We start from the raw sequence: 24,199 nt of genomic DNA on the forward strand, positions 1-24,199 counted from the left end.
TTCCTCGTTGTTGTAGCACAAGGTCTAAGGTGAGGTTTGGGGAATTATGGAAATGGATGAGGAATGGTGGAATGGGGACTCACGGTTTTGGATTCTAAGGGGAACTCACGGCTAAGAGAGAAAGGGATGTGTGTTGTGGTGTGTTGTGTATGAAATGAGATGATGAATTGAATGAATGAATGCAAGGGTATTTATAGGAGTAGTGGAGGGAACATATGGCTATGTCATTTGTAGGTGAAATAGGTGGATGTTATGTTAAGTGATAAGTGATAAGTGATATGATATGTGGTTATGATATGATAAGTGGTTAAGTGGTGATGATAAGTGATAAGTGATTAAGTGATATGATATGTGGTGATGATAAGTGATAAGTGCATGTGGGTTAACTAATGAAGGAAATGCATGTGCAATGACAATGTGTTAGAATGGATGTGTGTTATGCATGGCATGATTGGGATTAGGAAAGGTTTAAATGTCCTAAAACTAAAGAGAACAAGGTTCCAACACTTTGGCTCCAATTAGGTCTTCAATTTCGTCCAACACTTTGGCTTCAAGCATAAGCTATCCGTCCTTAGCCCAAAAGTGCTCCAAAAGTCTCCAAAATGCATCTTTTTGCTCCTTTAGCCCTTTGGACCTACAAACACACGAAAATAGCTTAAAGTACTAAAATAACTAAAGAAACATAACGTAAATGTACGAGAACAAGCCATTTAAGTCGCATAAATATGCTCCTATCAGGAATGGAGTGAGGAGTGATGGAAATGGAAAGATGGTTTTGGATTCTAAGGGGACTCACGGCAAAGAGAAGGAATGGAAGTGTTTGTGGTGTGTTGTGTATGAAATGAGATGATGAGAATTGAGGTGTAATGGATGCTTATTTATAGGTGAATGAAGGAAGGAAAGAGGGAATATTGTAGCTAGGAGGGAATGAATGAATATGGGTGCATGTGATTGGAATAATGAAGGGGGAATGTATGTAATAAAATAGCTAGGAAAAGTTGTGGAAAGCTGGAATTTCAAAGGGGATCCCACGGCATGGATGTTGTTTGAATGTGTAAAGTGTGTGTGAATGCATGTGAAGATGCTAATAAATAATGCTTGTAGGGTTAGGAAATAAAATCATAACTTAAAGGGGGATGATTAAAGGGTGTTGAAAGGTTTGAAATGCATGTGTAATGTTGGAAAGGGATTGGGAATGCACGGCTTTAGGGAAAGAATGAGTGGATGTGCAAATGTGTTTTAATTAATGAAAGTGTTTGGAGAATGAATGCAATGATGAAGAGTGAATAAAGAATGCATGTAGGGTTAGCTAGGTTGGCTTTGTTTGGGTGCATGTGTGTTAATGGTGGTTTTGCATGTGAATTGATGGATTGTTTTTGATGGAATTGATGGTTCTTTGCATGGCTATAAGGGAGAGAATAAGAGAGAATGGGCTAGGCCCTTTGTTTATGTCCAAAGTGAATACAAGGCCTTCAAATTCGTCCATCCTCTTGGCTCCATGGATAAGTTATCCAATCGGCCTCAAAATGCACTTTCTTGCTCCCTAAGCCCTTAGAACCTGAAAACACACAAAAGAAGCATAAAGAACTAAAATAACTAAAGAAACATAACGTAAATGTACGAGAACAAGCCATTTAAGTCGCATGAATATGCTCCTATCAAATACCCCCCCCACACTTAGCTTTTGCTAGTCCTCGAGCAAAACAGAATAAAAACAAATAAATAAAACGACACTAAACACGTAAAACACAACCTAAACCTTTGATATGAAAATTAACTTGACACACAAATTAAACCCTATGGATGACAATTGTAGTATATGAGCAAATAGGGATCGTTCTAGACCGGGGATTAACTAGGGATGCTAACCAATGTGAAATTGACTCAAAAACGTAAAAACAATATTTAGAACACTAAACTAGACTTAATGAATGCAAACCTAAAATTTAAAATACTCAAACAAACTAAAAGACTCAAACATCACCCAAAACACTCAAAACTGCCTTAAAAACACTTTCTGGGCAGTTTTGAACACTTTGGTGAATTTGGACGAATTTGTGTAACAAATTGAATCAAAACACTTATAAACACAAACTAAGACACTTTCTAACTAAGTTGGACACTAAAGTAAAGGGGGATTAAGGTTTTGACGAAATTAAATTAAATGCACAGATTCTAATTAAGGGCAGATTGTAAAAACGAAATTGATGAAATAGAATGATGAGAAACTAGTTAGAGGGTTCCTTATCCACACATGAACATATGCATATAATTTGATTCCCAGTTATGACTTCAACAAACGATGAATGACAATGCTCCAAGTTAATTAGGTCCGCTTAAATTAACTTTCAGATTTCCCTAGATTCATTGGATTGAATGGAATACGCATTACAACCAAATTATTCCTAATCAAAGTCCCTAACTATGGAATACGCATGATAGAGACATTCAACAAGGATCATTAAGTTCAACGGAAATCATAAACATCGACTAGGCATTCATAACTATGGAATACGCATGTTAATCCAGCCTAGGGTTACTAAACACAATCGTGACTAGCGATTTTTACTACTCATGAATATAAGTTCATAACGATTAGGTGAAATTCCCTTATATCCTAGCATCAAGTTTAGGCATGCAAATTAAGTGTCGACCCTCAACCCACATACATAAACAAGTTCTTAATCAAAACAGAAAAGTAAACCACATCTAAAGTTCATGAATTCATAACTGGAGTAAATCAAATCATAACCAACATATGTCCATGGCTTCAAACTTTCCCCTAACTAATTAGGGGTTTAGCCACTCATGATTACAACAAACTTAGAGAGTAATAACAAAGTAAACATTGAAAACAAGAACGAAGAACACCTAAAAATCCCAACAACTCAATCTTGAATTGTATGAACGTTTAGGCCTCTTCTCCTCTAGTTGCTGCAACACAAGGGGTTTTGGTGAGTTTTGGGGGTTATGGATGATGTAGAATGATGTGTTTAGGGTAGGGATGGATGTAGGGGAAGGCAAGGAGTGTTTTTGGGCAGAAAATATGAAGAATGGTGAAGTATGGCAGTGTTAGAGAGAAGGAATGAATTTCTGGCGTGAATGAATGTGTATGAGAGATGATTTTCTGAATATGGAAGTGTGTGTGAATTGTGGCTGCAATGGATGCTTATTTATAGGTGAAGAAGAGGGAATATGACAGCTAGGAACTTGGTGGAAAGCTGAAAATGCATGTGCAATGTTTTGGGAGAAAATGGGAGTGCATGTGGCTGCAATGGATTAAAGGGTGAATGCAATCTGAAATGGGAGAGCATGTGGGTGAAATAATGAAGGAATAAGTGCATGTGGCTGAATTGGTGGTGCAAAGTGAATGAATAATGAAATGGGAAAGCATGTGCAAGGTTGTGGTGTGAATGATTGAATGTGCATGTGGCTGATTTATGAAGAGTGAATGCATGTGGCTGCAAGGTGTGAATGATTATGGGTGCATGTGGCTGCAATGGATTAGGAATCCTTCAATTTCGTCCATTCCTTTTGCTCCAAACATAAGCTATCCATTCCAAGTCCAATTTTGCTCCAAAATGCTCCAAAATGCATCTTTTTGCTTCCTTAGCCATATGAACCTAAAAACACACGAAAATGGCTTAAACTACTAAAACAACTATGAATTAACAATATAAATGCACGAAAACAAGCTAAGTAAGTCGCCTAAATATGCTCCTATCAACCTTCCAACAACCGTCTTAGGGATTTCCAATGCACATGACACGTTAAAAATCATCATTCCCACAGATTTTAGTCATCTTCACACTTAAGTACATTCTTAATCATAGTCACCATATACTAGTTCACAATTAAGCATTTAAAACCATGTTTTGAATGTAGTAACATGCCTTAGAGAATTTGCTCAATTCCTTACAAGATATGCACTCGATTTTCACTCAGATTTTCTAACTACACACCCTAATCTAGTCATATGTGAGAAGATTGATGTAAACATGAAAACGAACACTCACATATATGTATCATAAAGAGAGCAATTTCTGGAGTTAATAAGCATGTTTAGGTATGATCTCATGAATGGAATGCTACTACTTAGAAGCGAGAACCAGTGACACCATAAGCTTATACCAAGTTCAAACTCCACAAATTGAAACACATAACAATCAAGATAGAAGTCAAAGGGTTGTAACGGGGCTAGGGTATTGGCTAACAATGAAAGGTGAAGGATAAACAAACATTCTTAAAGCAATAGTGAGCAAAGTATTGAATTAGGTACTTAGAATTCCCTTTAGAACGCAGAAGTCAACTTTGAACACCCAAGGGGAAGTCACAAAACTTAGGGCCATATTCAACTTTTTTGGGCCCTTTCTTCAACAATCACACTTGTGAGTCCATTCTCACTTATTTTCACTCTTTTTCTTTCTTTTCTTCTTCTTTTTCTCACATTTTTTTTCTTTTTCTTTTTCCCGTGCCTCCTTTAAGACTTAGGCACATACATACACACAAAAAAAAATCCCTTCCCCCACACTTATTTTCTGCAACATATTAATCAAAAGGAATTCATTATCCGTCATGCTTACTATGCTTCAAGAACAAGGGTACGGATGGTCCTAATCTAGGCTAGGTGAGGATGATATGGGTTAACAAAGAACATGGGCTAAACAAGGCTCAACGGGGTTAAAACTTACAACATATACGAAATATGGGAAGTAAGGCTATTTGGCTATGGTGGCAACTACACAACTTCATCTTGATATATGTTATGCAATTCAATGTCATGCTTTGAATGAAACGGATATAAGTTCTAGCATTTAGTTCTATCATGATACAATTGCATTCTAAGTAGCAACCAAGCAAGGAATAATGAGATCATGCAACAACTTTAGAAAACAAAGAATCACAGAATATAACTCTCCAAAGAAGGTAATGGCTCGAGTCTCACAGGGATGTATCGTTATTATGAGTTCCTTCCTTTAAGCATGTTACAAAAACGAATTTTTCTTTTATGATTGCATGTGAAGTCATACATTATAACCATAACTAAACATATACCAAGAGTAAATCAAACTTTCATCCATGTTTATAACTCTTTTTAACAGTCATGCAATTACAAACCAAATCCTCATCATAATGTTGGAAGGTTCCCTAAGACACAAAAACAACTCAAAACACTCTTTTTAGGCTTTTCAAAAAAATTGTTTTTCAAATTTTTATGTGATTTTCGGAGTTATAAAACAAAACACGCTAAAACAGTTTAAAAACACCTTAAAAACATTTAAAACAGCAAGGAACAACACTTGAAGTTATGGGTGATAAAATTCAACGAATTTGCATCAACATACTTAGTTACCCCCCCACACTTAAATCAAACATTGTCCTCAATGTTTTAAGCATAGATTCACACAAAGCATAAGTAAATACACAAAAAGCACTTAAACATACTAAACATGGCAAAATGTAATTAACAAAGAGAAGAGTTTAGAGACGCAAATCTGGTTATAGAGTGTAAATTCCATCTTCTCCTTGGTAATTGCATTGAGGCTTTTGATCTTTGTGATTCCACAGGCTTACTCTTGAACTGGTTTCTGCCCATCGTTGATTTTCCTTTGTGCTACTTCTTGAACTGGGCAGCAGGATGGTTCTTTTGGTCTCCCCCGAAGGTCTGAGCTTACCCTTTTGGTCTGTTTCTTTGTTCAATTTTTCCAATTCGTATTGAAAAGGGTTGGAGGATAACTCAGCCTATGTTTGTCTCCACATGCTTCAATGTATCATTTTCACTTGCCTTACTCGCTCCCCTTTGCAGAAGTGGTCCCTTCTCCGGAGTGTATCAACCGTTGAAGATGACTACTCGAGAGCAACGCTAGGTAAGCAATCAGGAATAGATTCCAGGCAGTTGGCTCCAGATCGGAAGACTGACTCCAAGTGCCGGCTGATTGCTTCTTTTACTTTGCCATGCGAGTAAGAACAAGGACAAAGAAAAAGACAGGGAAAGAGCATGATATGAGATACTTTTGCTTTTGACCTTGATGATATGAGATACCTTTGCTTTTGAAGAAGCGGTGAATGAATCAGCACACTTCAATCCGCCGTTTCCTCCTGGGTCATCTGTACTCCAGGCATCTGGTATCATCTTTGGGGAAGAAGAAAGAATTGAGTATTTCGAAAGGCTTTGCTGGGAGTGCGCCCTCAGAGGTGAGAGAGAGTTGGGCATTTTCTTCAGGTTTGCCCTGCCATAAAAGGCGAAGGTCGACATATATAGAGATAATATCAAGTGGTGGTACTTTTTACCCTTGTCGACAAACGTTTTGATCCCGCAATTCCGGCTTTTTGAAATAGTGGCGCCTCTTCGATCTTTGAATACGCCTCTTCGATTGCTGAGCAGGCGCCCCTTCGATTTCTGAGCAGGCGCCGCTTCGATTTCTGAACGACGCCCCTTCGCTTTCTGAACGACACGTGGTAGTGCAGATGCGGCTCCTTTTGACAAAGCTGCACGCGTCTTCGAAAAAGCAGAGAAAGCGTCGCCGAACTTTGCGCTTGTCGGCTAAAGATGTGTAGTTGCGATGATGGTCTCCACGTGTTTTCAGCTTTGTCAGAAATCTTTTGACAAAGTTGAACGCGTTTTCAGCTTTTTCACAAAGGTTGTTTTCAGCTTACGCCGGAAAATCCGGCTCTTTGAATCGGTGGACGCGTCGCCTTGGCTTTTTATAGAGCTATCGATCACCGCCAACATACACACTCTGAAGATCTCCCATTCTTGAAAATTGTCTCCGGCCCTTCGAAATTTAACTCCATCCACTCCTTCTCTTTGAACACTTTTGAAAGAAAATGGCAAACTCATCGAACCTTAGCTTAGATTTGAGTCTCAGCAGCGATCCGGTTGCGCCCCGTCAAGGTAATGTATGGCGCCCTTCTTTTTTATCTTCTAACGGTCCTCTTTCAGGTGAAGACTCTATGATGCAGGACGCCACAACAGCTACAATAGTAGCTAGGAACCTCCTCACTCCAAAAGATAGTAGGCTGCTGTCAGGACGGTCTGATGAGTTGGCCGTTCAAGAGTCCCTCGCACTTAGTGTTCAGTGTGCGAGCTCTGTGTCCAACATGGGCTTACGCCTGCTTGCTCGGTCCCGCCAAGTGGAATCGTTGATGGCAGAGGTGGAAAGTCTTAAGCAGGAAATCAAACAGCTTAAGTACGAGAATAGAAGTTTGCATGTGCTTGCAAATAACTATTCGGCGGGCATGAAGAGGAAGCTTGATGAGCTGCAAGAATCTGAGGGTCGAATTCACAATGACCGTCAAAGGCTTGCGTCTTATCTCCAGAGGCACCTTTTTCCTGGGTCATCCAGCGCTTGGCCAAGTATTGAGGCTTGGAATGCTCTAGCTCCGATGCCTCCCGCTCCGATGCCTTCCGCTTCGATACCTCCCGCTTCTATGCCTCCCGCTTCTGCGCCTTCCGCTTCTGCGCCTCGTAGTGGGACTTCACGCAAACAACCTTTGTGAAGCTCCACCTTTCTCCATGTTTAGTATCTTTCTTTTTTTTTTTTTTTTTTTTAACATAAATAAAATCAAACGACATGGAATTGGTCCTTGAATGGAAGGTGATACTTGAAGTGAACCGGCATTGGTTTGAATTCTAATGTAGGTGCCTGATTCATAAAAAAACAACAAGTTAGTATAAAATGTAATGGAATTTGAAAAAAATGACTTACTTGTTTTGTCTGACAAGAACTCAATGACAAACACCACTCCTTTGAAAGTTTCAGGGATATTGGACTTGGCCAGATTGCAAGTGATGGCTATGACTTGTCCAATGTCATCAAATTTAACTTCTTTGGATTTTGTGGTTTCAAGAACGTCCTCTATGATGAATTCATGACATTCCCTACTTGTCACCTTTGGAAGGGCTTCCAAGATGTCTTTTTCACCTTCTTCTTCCTTGGAAGTCATGAATCTGCAAGGAATAGGGATACTTGTTGGAACGGGGTTAAAAATAATGAAATTTGGAACAACCATACCTGTATTAGATGGCATAGGAGCAATAGGTGCCTCCGGTAAAGGTGTTTCCACCCTTTCCGTGGGTTGGGTGTATTCCTCTTCCTTGTGATTTGATTTTGATGGTTGAGGGTCCGTTCCAACCTCCTTGTCACTTCTCAACATGATAGCATTGGTGGTTTCAAATTCTCCGTTCTGATTTGCAATGGTTGAACTAGGGAGTTCGCCTTGGTCGCAAAATTGTCCTTCGAACTCCGCTATCTGCCCAATTTGCTTTTCCAGAGTAGTAAGTAATTGAAAAATCGTATCATTATCATTTGAATTACCTACATTACTTTGGGCAGGTTGTGGTGGCTGCATAGGCGTTGAATAGAACTCCTCATACGGCTGCCAATATCCTTCTTGTTGAGCCTCATTGTCTTGATTTTGTAAGCCCTGCACCAAACAAATTAATTCATCAAGCTTTTGATTATAATTTATTGACGAACATAAGTTTGGTTGGGCATATTGAATATGAGGTTGTGGTGGCTGCAAATATCCTCCTTGTTGAGCATTTTGAGGTTCCCACCACATAGAGTTTGAATGATCACTCCAATCCGAATTGTAAGTATTGGAAAACACGTTATTCCTTGATTGAAGATTCAATATATCAACTCTTTGCATATGAGACCTTTCCATGAGCTGTGACAAAAGAGAAGCATTATCAAGTGCCATGTTGTTCTTCTCTAGTATTTGAATTCAACAAACAAAACAAAAATCAAAAACTAAAACTAAAATACATAACAGAAACAAACAATCCAAGAGATTAGCAAATTTGCTAATCCCCGGCAATGGCGCCAAAATTTGATACGAGATTTATACGCACACAAATTAAACCCTCTTTTCGTCAAATTGTAGTATATTTATAAGTAGGGATCGTTCTAGACCGGGGATTAGGAGGGAATGCAAATCTCTTGGAAACTGACTCAAAAACGTAAAATAAAGTTTAAAACACTAAACTAGACTCAAAGAATGCAAAATTAAAGTTTAAAACACTAAGACAAACCAAAAACTCAAAATGCTTTAAAAAAACACAAACTAAAATGATTTCTAACTAAATTGACATTAAAGTAAAGGGGGATTTAAGTTTATACGAACTTAAATTAAATGAACAAATTAAAACAGAATGTAAATATGGAATTGATGAAATGGAATGAATGGATGATAGAATAGCTAAGGGGTTCATCTCCATACATGTTACACTTGCATAATAAAAAGATTTCCAATTGCATTTCAACAAATCATTAATTCTCAACGCCCCGGGTCAATTAGGTCCGCTTAAATTAACCGTCAAGTTTTCCTTAAGTTAATGAATTGGATGGGTTAGCGCAACGCAATTCACAACATTCTCCAAAAGTCCTTTACGTGAAAAGCACAATAAAGATACAATCAAAAATCATTAAGCATCATGAAAACTTTAAGTGTTGACGAGGCATTCGTTACTATGGAATACGCATGAAACTTATGCCAAGAATTCATTTAACGCGATTGTTTATAAGCAACCTCCACTACTTGTGAATATAAGTTCGTAACTATTAGGTGAAACTCACTTATATTCTAGCGTCATATTCATGCATGAAAATTAAGTGTACACTCTCAATAAACATACATAAATAAGTTATCAATCAAACGGTTAAACAAATTGAACCACAACTTATGAAACGCAATTAGAAGTAATCAAATCAAAATGCAAGCATAAACATTTATTTCGAATCACCCCCTAGCTAAAGGGGGTTTTAGTTCCTCATTACGTTGAAATCAAAGAAACACCTAAACATTCCAACAACTCAAACTTGAATTGTATGAATGTTTAGGCACTCTTCTCTTCCATTCCTTATACGTACAAAACAAAGAGAATTAAAATGAAACATTGAAATCAAAGAATCACCTAAACATTCCAACAACTCAAACTTGAATTGTATGAACGTTTAGGTCCTCTTCTCTTCCTCGTTGTTGTAGCACAAGGTCTAAGGTGAGGTTTGGGGGATTATGGAAATGTGGAATGGAGTGAGGAGTGATGGAAATGGAAAGATGATTTTGGATTCTAAGGGGACTCACGGCAAAGAGAAGGAATGGAAGTGTTTGTGGTGTGTTGTGTATGAAATGAGATGATGAGAATTGAGGTGTAATGGATGCTTATTTATAGGTGAATGAAGGAAGGAAAGAGGGAATATTGTAGCTAGGAGGGAATGAATGAATATGGGTGCATGTGATTGGAATAATGAAGGGGGAATGTATGTAATAAAATAGCTAGGAAAAGTTGTGGAAAGCTGGAATTTCAAAGGGGATCCCACGGCATGGATGTTGTTTGAATGTGTAAAGTGTGTGTGAATGCATGTGAAGATGCTAATAAATAATGCATGTAGGGTTAGGAAATAAAATCATAACTTAAAGGGGGATGATTAAAGGGTGTTGAAAGGTTTGAAATGCATGTGTAATGTTGGAAAGGGATTGGGAATGCACAGCTTTGGGGAAAGAATGAGTGGATGTGCAAATGTGTTTTAATTAATGAAAGTGTTTGGAGAATGAATGCAATGATGAAGAGTGAATAAAGAATGCATGTAGGGTTAGCTAGGTTGGCTTTGTTTGGGTGCATGTGTGTTAATGGTGGTTTTGCATGTGAATTGATGGATTGTTTTTGATGGAATTGATGGTTCTTTGCATGGCTATAAGGGAGAGAATAAGAGAGAATGGACTAGGCCCTTTGTTTTATGTCCAAAGTGAATACAAGGCCTTCAAATTCGTCCATCCTCTTGGCTCCATGGATAAGCTATCCAATCCATGCCCAAAAATGCTCCAAATGGCCTCAAAATGCACTTTCTTGCTCCCTAAGCCCTTAGAACCTGAAAACACACAAAAGAAGCATAAAGAACTAAAATAACTAAAGAAACATAACGTAAATGTACGAGAACAAGCCATTTAAGTCGCATGAATATGCTCCTATCAGCCTCCACGTGTTGTCTGAAAAGAAGAAATCTTTTGACAAAGTTGAACGCGTCTTCTGAAAAGCCGAGAAAGCGTTGCCTAAATTACGCCGGAAATTCCGGCTTTTTGAATCGGTGGACGCGTCGCTTTGGCTTTTTTTATTGAGCTATCGATCACCACAACAAACACACTCTGAAGATTTCCCATTCTTGAAAATCGACTCCGACCCTTTGAAATTTAACTCCATCCCTTCTCTTTGAACACTTTTGAAAAATGGCAAACTCATCGAACCTTAGCTTGGAATTGAGCCTTAGCAGTGATACGGGCGCGCCGCGTCAAGGTAACGTATGGCGCCCTTCTTTTTTATCTTCTAACGGTCTTCTTACAGGTGAAGACTCCGTGATGCAGGACGCCACAACAGCTACAATAGTAGCTAAGAACCTCCTCACTCCAAAAGATAGTAGGCTGCTGTCAGGACGGTCCGATGAGTTGGCCGTTCAAGAGTCCCTCGCACTTAGTGTTCAGTGTGCGAGTTCTGTGTCCAACATGGGCCAACGCCTGCTTGCTCGGTCCCGTCAGGTGGAATCATTGATGGCAGAGATTTATACGCACACAAATTAAACCCTCTTTTTGACAATTGTAGTATAAGTATAAGTAGAGATCGTTCTGGACCGGGGATTAGGAGGGATTGTTAATCACTTGGATTTGACTCAAAAACATAAAAACACAATATAAAACACTAAACTAGACTCAAAGAATTTAAAACTAAACTTTAAAACACTAAGACAAACCAAAGACTCAAAATGCTTTTAAAAACACAAACTAAAATGATTTCTAACTAAATTGACATTAAAGTAAAGGGGGATTTAAGTTTATACGAAAATTGAAATAACGAAACAAGTTAATAAACTAGACAGAATGTAAATATGAATGTGATGGAATTGAATGGATGAATGCTAGCTAAGGGGTTCATCTCCATACATGTTATACTTGCATAATAAAACGATTTCCAATTGCATTTCAATAAATCATTAATGAATCAACAGCTAATAAAAAGAGATAGCACAAATGGAGATGAAGCTAGAGATTCGATTTCACCATTGCTAAGCCAAGTCCATGCTTGTTAAGTCAGATTATACTCATCCCTCTACTTATTTCTTGGGTTTGTTTCACTTAGATATGATCAGCCATATGATGTGTGGATTTGATCAAATGTCTCTAATCATGAGCCTAATTGTGATGTGCAACTTTGGTTCCTAATCAAGACTATGTAGTGCACAAGAAACTTTCACAAAACCAAAGGGAACACTCGGCAGGATGTTTGCAAAACATTCCCTTCATTCATTCACATATCTACCAAGATTATGCATGATGTGTGCTTTAATCTTGGCTAAACAACCTGTGGTTAATTCAAATGATGATCAAGCATTAACATCAACACACAAAGTCACAATTAAATCGGAGAATGAAACAAGAAATAGATAGATTAAATGAGAATTCCGAATTAACTACATGGCAATCTTGCAAGGCTACATCGAATCCCTAGAGAGAGATTAGTTACACATTATGTTTACAAAAGGTTTGACATAAAAATATATAACATGAGTGAACATAGGATTAAGAAGAAAGAACCCTTGAAGCAAAACTGATGTCGAAATCCTTTAAGAAATGGAAGAGTGTATCTAATGGAATGAAGCCGAGAGGAAGTTCCTCATGGTACAAAACAAAGAGAATCAAAGAAACACCTAAACATTCCAACAACTCAAACTTGAATTGTATGAACGTTTAGGCCCTCTTATCTTCCTCTTCGTCGTAGCACAAGGTCTAAGGGATGTTGTTGGTGTGTTGAATGGATTGGGGAATTATGGAAATGGATGAGGAGTGGTGTTTGGATTATAAGGGAATGGTAGCTCACGGCAATGAGGGAAGATTGGATGTGTTTGTGATGTGTTGTGTATGAAAATGAGATGATATTTTTGTGTATGAATGCATGGGTTTTTATAGGGGGAATGGGATAATATGTGGGTGATTGTTTAAGAGTGAATGTGGTTGTTATGATTGAGAGTGCATGTGGATGAAATGATGAAGTAGGAAGGTGGAAATGCATGTGTTGAATTGGTGGTGCAATGATGAAAGAGTAAGTGCATGTGTGTGTGAATGGTGGTAGCTAGGGTGAATTATGATGAATGCATGTGGAATAAAGATGGAGAAGGTGGTGTAATGATGAAGGATTAAGTGCATGTGTGTGTGAATGGTGGTGCAATGATGAAAGAGTAAGTGCATGTGTGTGTGAATGGTGTTTCTTGATGGTTTTGGGGTTGTGATGCATGTGAATGCATGTGGCTAAGGGTTGTTGATTGGGCTAGAGGTTTTGCATGGCTCAAAGGATTGTTTGATTGGGCTAGGCCCTTTGTTTTATGTCCAAAGTGCATACAAGGCTTTCAAATTCGTCCAACACTTTGGCTCCAAGCATATGCTATCCATTCCAAGCCCAATTTTGCTCCAAAATGCTCCAAAATGCATCTTTTTACTTCCTTAGCCATATGAACCTAAAAACACACGAAAATGGCTTAAACTACTAAAACAATTATGAATTAACAACATAGATGCACGAAAACAAGCTAAGTAAGTCGCCTAAATATGCTCCTATCAGTGTTTGTAGGTTCAATTAAGCTATTTTAGAGTGTTTACATTTCCTCTGTTGGATTGATAACTTATTCTTATGTGTTGATTAAGGGGGCCCACTTAGTTTGCATGCATAAATTTGATGCAAAAATATAAGGGAGTTTTACCTAATAGTTATGAACTTAAATTTACAAGTAGTGGAGGTTGCTAGTCACAATCACGTTAAGTAAATTCCTGGCAGGAGCATCATGTAGTTCATAGTTACGAATGCCATGTCAATGCTTATGATTTTCACAGAACTTAATGATCTTTGATATGTATCTCTATTATGCAGTTCATATAGGGAACTTGATAAGAATAATTTGGTTGCATCGCTGAGTCCAATTCAATGAATTTAGGAAAATCTGAGAGTTAATTTGTGCAGTTCACGGTTAACTTGGGGCATTGTCATTCATGGTTTATAGGAAGAATAACTGGAAATCGATTTGTATGCATATGTTTCCTGAGTGGAGAAAGACCCTCTAGCTAGCCTTTCACCCCCTTCATTCACCTCAATTTATTATCAATTAGTTTGTTTTTTGCAAGTTACTTAGTTTTAGTTTTAAATTTTGTCCAAACAAAGCCCCCATCATTGTGTCATTTTAGTTCATTTTTAAAATTCGTTCAAACCTGTCCCCATTAGTATTTTGAGTGAAGTTAAGTCTAGAATTCGTCCAAATCACCCTTTAGTTCTTGTTTTGAGTCAATTTGTTTGTTTTGTGCTGTTTTGAGTTAGTTTGGTCAGTTTTGAGTCATTAGAATCTAGTTTTGTGTTTTTAAGTATAGTTTGTGTTGATTAGCATCCCTTCTAATCCCCGGCCTAGAACGATCCCTACTTACATATACTACAATTGTCTAAAAAAGGTTTAATTTGTGTGTTAGTTTCTATCACATCACCGTCTAGGGTGATGAGAACCAAACTTGCTCTAGAACCTTTGTAGTTAGTAGAACTGTTGACATGCAGGTGCCAAAATTCTTTGTCAGAAAGCGTTAGTGCAGCCAAGGGGCTCAATTACTTTGAGGGGACCTTTGGGCTGTGTTGTTGCGTCTTCTAGGCCAAGAGTGAACTCTGCTATAAAGTCTGCCAAAGCATGAGTTTTTATCACTGTGCGAGATCGGTAAATTAAGCTGTATTGGCCGAGTTCCAATGCCCACTTTGTCACTCGTTGAAAAGTGTTTGGACCATGTAGGATAGATGATAGGAGCATATTCATGCGACTTAAATGGCTTGTTCTCGTACATTTACGTTATGTTTCTTTAGTTAGTTTAGTCCTTTATGCTTCTTTTGTGTGTTTTCAGGATAATAAGACGTGTTTGACGAAAGGATGCATTATGGAGTGTTTTGGAGCACTATTGGGCTAAGGATGGATAGCTTATGCTTGGAGCCCAAGTGTTGGATGAAATTGAAGGCCTTGTAAGCACTTGAGGACACAAAACAATGGCCCTAACCCAATTACATTCACCTTGCCTTGGGCTTAACACAAACACCATTCCTTGCCATGCAAGGGGGAGCAATTTGGGTCCATTTCATGTACTTAAACTCTAGCCCAATCCACAATCACTTCAAAGCCATGCAAAACCTTTCAACACCCTTTAATCATTCCCCTTTAAATTATGATTTTATTTCCTAACCCTACATGCATTATTTATTAGCATCTTCACATGCATTCACACACCATCTTCCCTTTTACAAAACACATTGCCGTGCATTTCTTCCCATTTTCTGCATCTTTCCTCCTTGTAATTCCACATGCATTCATCATTATAACCCACCTACATTCCATCTAATCCACATGCCTTCCCAACAATATAATTGAGTAAAACACATGCATTTCCAACATCAAAATCTGCCTTGTACCGTGCCTTCCCTTCACAATTTCAGCTTTCCTCCTTGCAATTCCACATGCATTCACTTCATCATTACACCACCACTCATTCTTTAATCCACATGCACATTCAATCATTCACTCAAGCACCCTTGTGCCATGTTTCCCCCTTTGTTCCCACCCATCACATGCATCATCATCAAACAAACAACACTTTGTCGTGGGCACCATTCCACATTCCAGCTTTCCCTTTTATTTTCCAGCTTTCACATGTTGTCCTAGCTGTTTTTCCATCATTCCTCCACACAAACACCTTAAACAAACAGCCATATACATCTCCACTCCTCCTATCAATACCCTTGCATTCCCATCATTCAAGGGATCTCATATTTCCATTCACAACACTTCACACAACACTTCACACAACCCTTGTGCCGCAAATCCCCTTCCATTTCTGTGCAGTTTTTCTCCTCCATTGCAGCCACTATCCAACCACTTCCCATCCCTCCAAAACACTTCACATAATCCCCAAAGCTCACCTTAGACCTTGTGCTACAACAACGAGGAAGAAAAGAGTGCCTAAACGTTCATACAATTCAAGTTTGAGTTGTTGGAATGTTTAGGTGTTTCTTTGATTTCAAAGTTTAAATTGAATTCTCTTTGTTTTGTACGTATGAGAATGGAAGAGAAGAGTGCCTAAACGTTCATACAATTCAAGTTTGAGTTGTTGGAATGTTTAGGGGTTTCTTTGATTTCAAAGTTATGAGGAACTAAACCCCCTTTAGCTAGGGGGTGATTCGAAACTATGTTTATATTTGCAATATGAATTGATTACTTTTGGTTGGAATTTCATAAGTTGTGGATTCAATTCGTTTAACTGTTTGATTGATAACTTATTTATGTATGTTCATTGAGATTGCAAGCTTAATTTTCATGCATGAATATGACGCTAGAATATAAGTGAGTTTCACCTAATCGTTATGAACTTATATTCACAAGTAGTGGAGGTTGCTTATAAACAATCGCGTTAAACGAATTCTTGGCATAAGTTTCATGCGTATTCCATAGTAACGAGTGCCTCGTCAACACTTATAATTTTCATTGAACTTAATGATCTTTGTTGAATGTCTCTATTATGCGTATTCCATAGTTAGGGACTTTGATTAAGAATAATTTGGTTGTAATGCGTATTCCATTCAATCCAATGAATTTAGGGAAATCTGAAAGTTAATTTAAGCGGACCTAATTAACTTGGAGCATTGAGTTTCACAACTTATCGAAAGACCAACTGAGAATCAATATTGTATGCAAGTGTAACATGTGTGGAGAAGAACCCCTTGGCTATTCCATCATCCATATTTTCATCACATTCATCTTTACTATCTGTTTCAAATTATAATCTGTCCGTTTAATTTAATCTCGTCCAACCACAATCACCCCCCTTATTTTGTTAAGTCTTATTCATTTGATTTGTCTTATTTTATGTTTTTGAGTATTTGGAGTCTTTTAAACTTGTTTTGAGTCTTTTAGTTTGTCTTAGTGTTTTAAAAGTTAGTTTTATTTATTTGAGTCAAGTATTTAGCATCCCTAGTTAATCCCCGGTTAGAACGATCCCTACTTACATCATTACTACAATTGTCACAAATAGGGTTTAGTTTGTGTGCGTATAATTCTACGCATCAATAGATCATAGAGGATACTGAGTCATGATGACGACCGTATGGGCCTACAAGTATGGTCTGAGCTTCCGAGTTGCAACAATTAGTGCCAAAATTATCATTTCAATCCTCGGGTATCTTGTTTCCGCATCAATGAGAGCTTTAGAAGTGTAAAATACCGGTAGTTAGGCCCTTAGCTCTTCTCATATGAGGGCAGAGTTTACTGCTATGTTTGAGACTGCCAAGTAGATGCATACTTCCTCGGCTACTTCCGGTTTGGATAGTAGCAGAAAGGATGTCAAATATCTCTTCAAGTCTTGAAATTTTTCTCACACTCGTCGTCTCACTTGTCTCTTTGCGCCTTTTTGATGGCTTTAAAAACAGGCTTGCATCGATCTATTGAGCGCGGTTCGGCTCAGTCGTGAGCTGATTCTAACCGTTATCTCTGACTGCTTGGCACAAAAAATGATGTCTTCAGCGTTGTCATCTGGCTTCCATATTTTTTCTTTTGTCGGCGTGTCCTCCTGAACGCCATCATCTTGATCTGCTTGATGTGGTTGCTATTGGGTAGTAGACTTGTCCTTTTGAACCTCAGTAGCTTCTACGGGGGTAAAAGACTTCTTTAACTATTTTAGCATTTGCACTATGCATCATTGGGATGTGGCTCGGTCTTCCTTGATCTCTCCGACTTCTCCTCTAAGGATGCAAAGTTGGAGTAGTACTCGACGAAGGTTACAGTGCCCAATTTACTAGCCAGGGCATTCCTAGAATCTTGTTATAAGGAGACAGGCAGCAGACTATTGTGAGCGTTTTCTTTGAGACTACTAGTGGTGTTCTCACATTAAGTGTTATGTTGCCAATAACAATTGAGGTGTATCTGTTGAATTTGGTAACTACCTCTGCTTGGCGTATTATCGTGCTTTCCAGGCCCATCTTTTGAATGACAGATAACTGGAGCAGATTTACTGTGCTATCATTGTCCACCATCATTCTATCGACTATGGTGTGGGCTAGTTGGACAGAAATGACCAAGGCATTGTCGTGTGTGAATTCTACACCTTCGGCGTCCTGTTCGGTGAAGCCGATGATGGAGTTCAGGTTTGACATCAGCTGCCTGGACTTGCAAGACCAATATGGTCTGCAGGGTTTTCCTCTTTTTAGAGTTGTTTGTGGCCTCCAAGTATTCAGATTCGGCGAAGATGCTGTTGATTATGATTGTCTTGGCAAGCGGCTCGTCGTTTGCGTTCCTCCTAGGTTATGCGGATGGCTTGTCTAGATATCTATCGCATTTACCCTCATTCACCAGCTTCTTTAGGTAGTGTCTCCAGGTATAACAGGTGTCGGTCGTGTGACTGGAATCTCGGTAGAATGCGCAATACTTGGTGTGATCTAGCTTAGAGATGTTTCCTTCGAGTTATCTTAGCAGCTTGAACCAAGGCTCACTTTTGAGGTTGCGGAGGATCTAGTTAATCGGGATCAAAAACTTGGTATAGTTCTTGGTAGCTTGACCTTCTTTTGTAAGGGACCGGTCTCTGCGCTTAGCCCCTTACCTACTTCGGTCGTTGGACTGCTTCTTGTCTACGTTCTTCTAAGTTGTCTTGGACTCTTTATGTGGCTGCTTAGGTGCCTTATTTAGTTGGGCCTCATCCCAAAGCACATATTTCTCTGCTAGAGTGAATGAGTGTGCCAAAGTCGGATCTTCTTTCATGATCAATTCTCCAAATAGAGGATGATTTACTGGGAGTCTCTTTTGGAAGGATACGTTGGCGATTGAGTCGTTGTAGCAAGCTATCTTTGCCTTTTCCACCTTGAACCTTTTTGTATAGTCGCGGAACAACTCCTTTGGATTCTTCTTGATGTTGAAGGGATGATCAAACTTTTTCTTAATCAAGTGGTAGGAAGAGTATGCTTGAGTGAAAACTACGGAAAGGTCGTCAAAACTCCGGATAAACTATGAAGGCAGGGTATGGAACTAATCCCATGCCTCGTACTGCAAAGTAGTGGCAAATATCTTATACATTAAAGCGTCGTTGGCTCTATGTAGGGTGAAATGCAACATATTGAACTTACGCAAGCAGGGGCTCTATCTACGCAATCTCATCCATGAAAGATGATTTGCCATGTGTGCCACGTCCCTACAAAATGCCTTGTATGTGGTTTCGATGTGTTGGAATTCGCACAATCGTTAAGTCAAGAGCCTCCCTACAAAATGCCTTGTCTGGGCTTTCGGCTACCTCTGATCATGACTTGCTGGTTTCAGCTGCTCCTCCCTATGCTTGACTTGTCTATGTTGCGGTTGCAATGTATGTGGCATGTTTCTGGTAGGTAAACAGATTACTCATAAGCTACCAATTAAACTTGATTCGGATTATGCGACTACTTCTCTCCGTTTATCATGCTGCCTACTCCGATGTGAGGTGGAGGATGCTTCTTGTGAACCTAGCCTCAAATGAACACTTAGCCTAGAAGGTGGTCCATGTTGATTATCGGAGAGTGGCCCTAACTTGAATGTATGCTTGTCCAGGGGCCTAGCCAAGAGTGCAGGCTCATCCGTGTGCTAATACAAGAGTATACGCTATCTTGGGGGCCCAAGCAGGAGGGCGCACTACCAGAACGCTCGATTCGTGGCTGGTCGAGAGACTGCTTGCTGGGACGCTGCTGGAGAAAAAATCATTGCCTGTCCTTACCCTACTTTGGGACACCTCATCTGATTCACCAAGGTAGTCTGTTGCGTTAGGGTATTTGTCAATTTAGTGACCTGTCATGATAGGTGTTGTTCGTCATTTAGAGTGGAAGAGTCGTGACACTAGATGTTTACTTAAGTAGTAGAAGTGTAATGGACTTTAGATGTAAAGCTTGAGCCAGGATGGGTAAGATCTACTATAAGATGGGGTGAAAATACCATTGATTCAACTGTCAACCTTAAAATTTTGATATGGGTAGTTAAATTGGTCTAAGACCATGCTGGACCATCTTGAGGTCAGCTGGAACAAGTTGGGCACATGGGCGCTGGCCCGCCCCAGTTTGTCCTGTTTAGCCTCGAGTTGGAGGCGCGTTAGGTTTGCGCTGGGCTGTAGCTTACGTCGCGGTTAACATGGCGCGTCCAAGTAAAGGTGGTAGGCGCCAAAGGCTACTGTCGAGGGTGATCAACTGTTTAGGCATGCACCTGCTGGCTGCTTGCGTCGTGGGTCTCCTGCCTTAGGGCTTCCTCGTGTTGAGTGGAGGCTACCCCATGGGCCACTACAACATCAATGTACACACCCTGATAAGAGCATATTTGTGCAACTTTGTTATCTTATTTCTATGCATTTACTTAGTTAATTTCCATTTATTATAGTAATTTAAGTTATTTTCATATTATTGTAGGTCCAGTTGGTAAAGAGGACAATAAATAGTCAAATTGAGCAATTTGGAGCAGTTTTAGACTTGGATTGGATAGCAGACATCAATAGCATATGGGCTGGACGTTTTGGTGTTTAAAAGGTGTTAAACATGTGCTAAAATCTGGAGAAATTAAAGTTGAGGCTTGGAAGGCAAGGAATTACACAAGAAAAATGAATCCTAGTTGAAGAGAAGTTTAGTGACTTGTTTTGAAGTCCAAATAAGGAATCAAAAACGAATTTGGCTTGTTAGAAGACCAGGATCAAAATGGGAAAGGAATTGAGATATCTAGCCTAATTTAGTGGTGCCAAATAAGGCAAAAACTTGCAAAATAAAGGCTAAGTTGCTAAGATCACTTCGGAATATCTTGCAGCCTCTTTTACCCCTTCGAAACTTGCCTTTTGGCCATTTTACTTGCCTTTTTTATTTTGGATGAATTACACAATTCTGATTACCTATTTTTCCTCTCTTTTCATTCACTTTAAAGAAAACCCTAGCCGTGCCCTATATATATATATATATATATATATATATATATATATATATATATATGAAGTGTTGTGCAACATTGGAGGGTGTGCCGCGCCTACCATTTATCCATTTGAAGTTGCCTGAACTTTCAGAGTTCTTTCTTTCTTTGTCTTAAGTTTCAATGTTTATTTTAGATTGCTTTTCAGTTATGATGAACATGTGTAACTAAGTTTCTTTTTAGCTAGAGGTGAATTCGAAGCCTTGATCATTTGTTTTATATAAATTGATTACATCCAGTTATTGTTTCATAAAACATGAATGTGATTTACTTATTTATTTTATAGAAAACTTATTCATGTATGTTTATTAAGGATGCATACTTAGTTTGCATGCAGGGCTAGAATATAAGGGAATTTCACCTAATTGTTATGAACTTATATTTGTTAGTAGTAAAAGTCACTAGTCATGATTGAGTTAAGTAAATCATTGGCAAGAGTATCATTCTTTTCATAGTTACAAATGCTTTGTCAATGCTTATGATTTTCATAGAACTTAATGATCTTTGAGATGTATCTCTATCATGCTTTTCATAGTTAGGGAACTTAAGAAGAATAATTTGGTTGCGTCGCTAAGTCCAATTCATGAACTTAGGAAAATCTGAGAGTTAATTAGTGTTGTTCACCGTTAATTTGGGGCATTGTCATTATGGTTTATAGGAAGAATAACTGGAAATCAATTTGTATGCATATGATTCATGTGTAGAGAAGAATCCTTTAGCTATCCTTTCATCCATATTTCATTCACAACTTAATTTACTTGCTGCCATTTACTTTTGTTTTTATTAAATTTGTCCAAAATCCCCTTAGTCATTGTTTTGTTGTTAGTTTAACTTATTTTTCAATTTTATAAGTTTAATTTGTATTGATTAGCATCCATTCTAATCCCCGGAATAGAACGATCCCTACTTACTCATACTATGATTGCTTGATTTATAGGGTTTAATTTGTGTGTTAGTTTCTACCACATCACACCCTAAATTGGAATGTCCACCTGGACTCCAAATCGAGTTGTGCTGGCCGACACCATAAAGGTGACGAAGCCATAAAGTGCAATGATATGGAGAATGAGAATGAATTTAACCCTAAAAGTGCCTAAATATAAAAGTGCGCTTGTGAGCGGGAATGAACCTATTTCACACGTGATATCAGAGCATAAGTAAGGTACAGTAAAGGTAGGATGAAAATTATACCATCAAAGGTAATCTCTTAAACCAAGATTTGCCAGGAATCCTCGTCGAAATGCAAGCATTCCACCAAAACTTGGAGGGGCGAAAAACAAGGGTAAGTGAGCCTAAAAATAAAGCTTTGTAAAAGCTTTTTTGAAAACATAATAACCCCTTGCCGTAAAACAAGTGTAGTTTCCAAAATATATGTACTACGTATTGTATGAAAATACTTACCGTAGCCTTCAATATCTTAAGAATTCAATACGTCACAAAATTCGTAAATAAGCATGTAATTTCTAGTAATCACAATATGTCACATCCCAGCCCTAGGTCCACCACATCCCGGGCCCGCTCCACCATCGTAGCACGATATTGTCCGCTTTGGGCCCCGACCACGCCCTCACGGTTTTGATTTTGGGAACTCACATGAGAACTTCCCAGTAGGTCACCCATCATGGGAGTACTCTCGCGCGCTACTCGCTTAACTTCAGAGTTCCCATGGAACCCAAAGCCAATGAGCTCCCAAAAGGCCTCATGCTAGGTAGAAATGGGAATATACATATAAGGCTCATAGGATCCACTCCCCTGGGCGACATAGGATGTCACAATCCACCCGACAGCCAGCACACCTTGATTTCGGTCGGGGTGTGTCACAAAATCTCTTAGAAATAAACATATCACATCAAGTGCTCATCGACACATGCTGACAAACGAGTTAATGCAGAGGTATTCTCACATGAACATGAATGGGTGTAATAATGATTTACACTCTAGTACTACAATCACATGAAGACTGGCGTTATGCACATCACATAAGACTCCTAATTGCCTATGGAAATCTAGGTCAGGACTGGCACCTATAATGGATCCAAAGTGAGGGTATAGTGCGATGTGAACATACATGTAAAGCCTGGCCCTGGCCCGGGCGAGTACTAACACCAGTGTAGCACACAATGAGCAGATAACATAAATATAGTCATGCCACAGTAATTCGATAATCCTAGTCAACATAATATTAATCATAGCCGTAAATCTAATTAAGGCATCCATTAGGATTTATAATGATTTCATAATTCTCATCATTACGACATTTTGTATAAATGTTAATTTAATTACGGCATCACCTAGAAAATTATTTAGTAGATGTATATATGGAAACTAAACCAATATATATATATATATAAGACCCACTCACAGATACTTGTGAAGTCGTAGTCATTCGGACAAGTAGATACAAATTGCCAAGCCAATCGTACCTAAGCATAATAGAGACCCATTAGTAAAACTCAATTAAAACGTTTGAATTTGGAGAAACAAACAGTGGATTCAAAATCAGCGCGTCGAAACACTTTAACAAGGGTCCTGGGCAATTTTTGTAAAAAGTCATTGGTCAACCCTAAAATGTCAACTAAGACGCTATGGCGGTCAACTATGTTAAAACTTTGAAATTCACTTAATGCGCGAAAACAAGGAGGAATTCTATTAATAAATTCTAAAGTAATAGGATCTTAGTTTAACGCCCTTATCGGTGCAGCAATAAATCCCGCTTCGTGGTGCGAGATTTACTTGACACTCAAATTAAACCCTCGTTTGACAATTGTAGTAGAATGGATAAGTGAGGGATCGTTCTAGACCGGGGATTAGGAGGGCTTGCTAAAACCTTCTAAATTGACTTAAAAACATAAAAACACAATATAAAACACTATTTAATGCTCGAAGAAAGCAAAACTAAAAATAAGAAAGATTAAGACTAAGATTTCAACGAAATAGGGGGGAATTGGATTTGGACGAATTTAAACTAAAATGAATACTTGGAAACAAAACAAATTGTAAATATGGATTTGACGGAAATGAATGGATGGGAAGCTAGCTAAGGGTTCTTTCTCTACACATGATATTTATGCATATGAATCAATTTCCAGTTATTCCTTCATTGAATTATGAACGACAATGCCCCAAATTAACCGTGACATCACTAGTTAACCCTCATATTTTCCTTATATTATTGGATTGGATGG

The sequence above is a fragment of the Pyrus communis genome, chromosome 10 (genome assembly GCF_041283825.1).
Source record: "Pyrus communis isolate YQ-2024b chromosome 10, ASM4128382v1, whole genome shotgun sequence".
In the NCBI taxonomy this organism is placed as follows: domain Eukaryota; kingdom Viridiplantae; phylum Streptophyta; class Magnoliopsida; order Rosales; family Rosaceae; genus Pyrus; species Pyrus communis.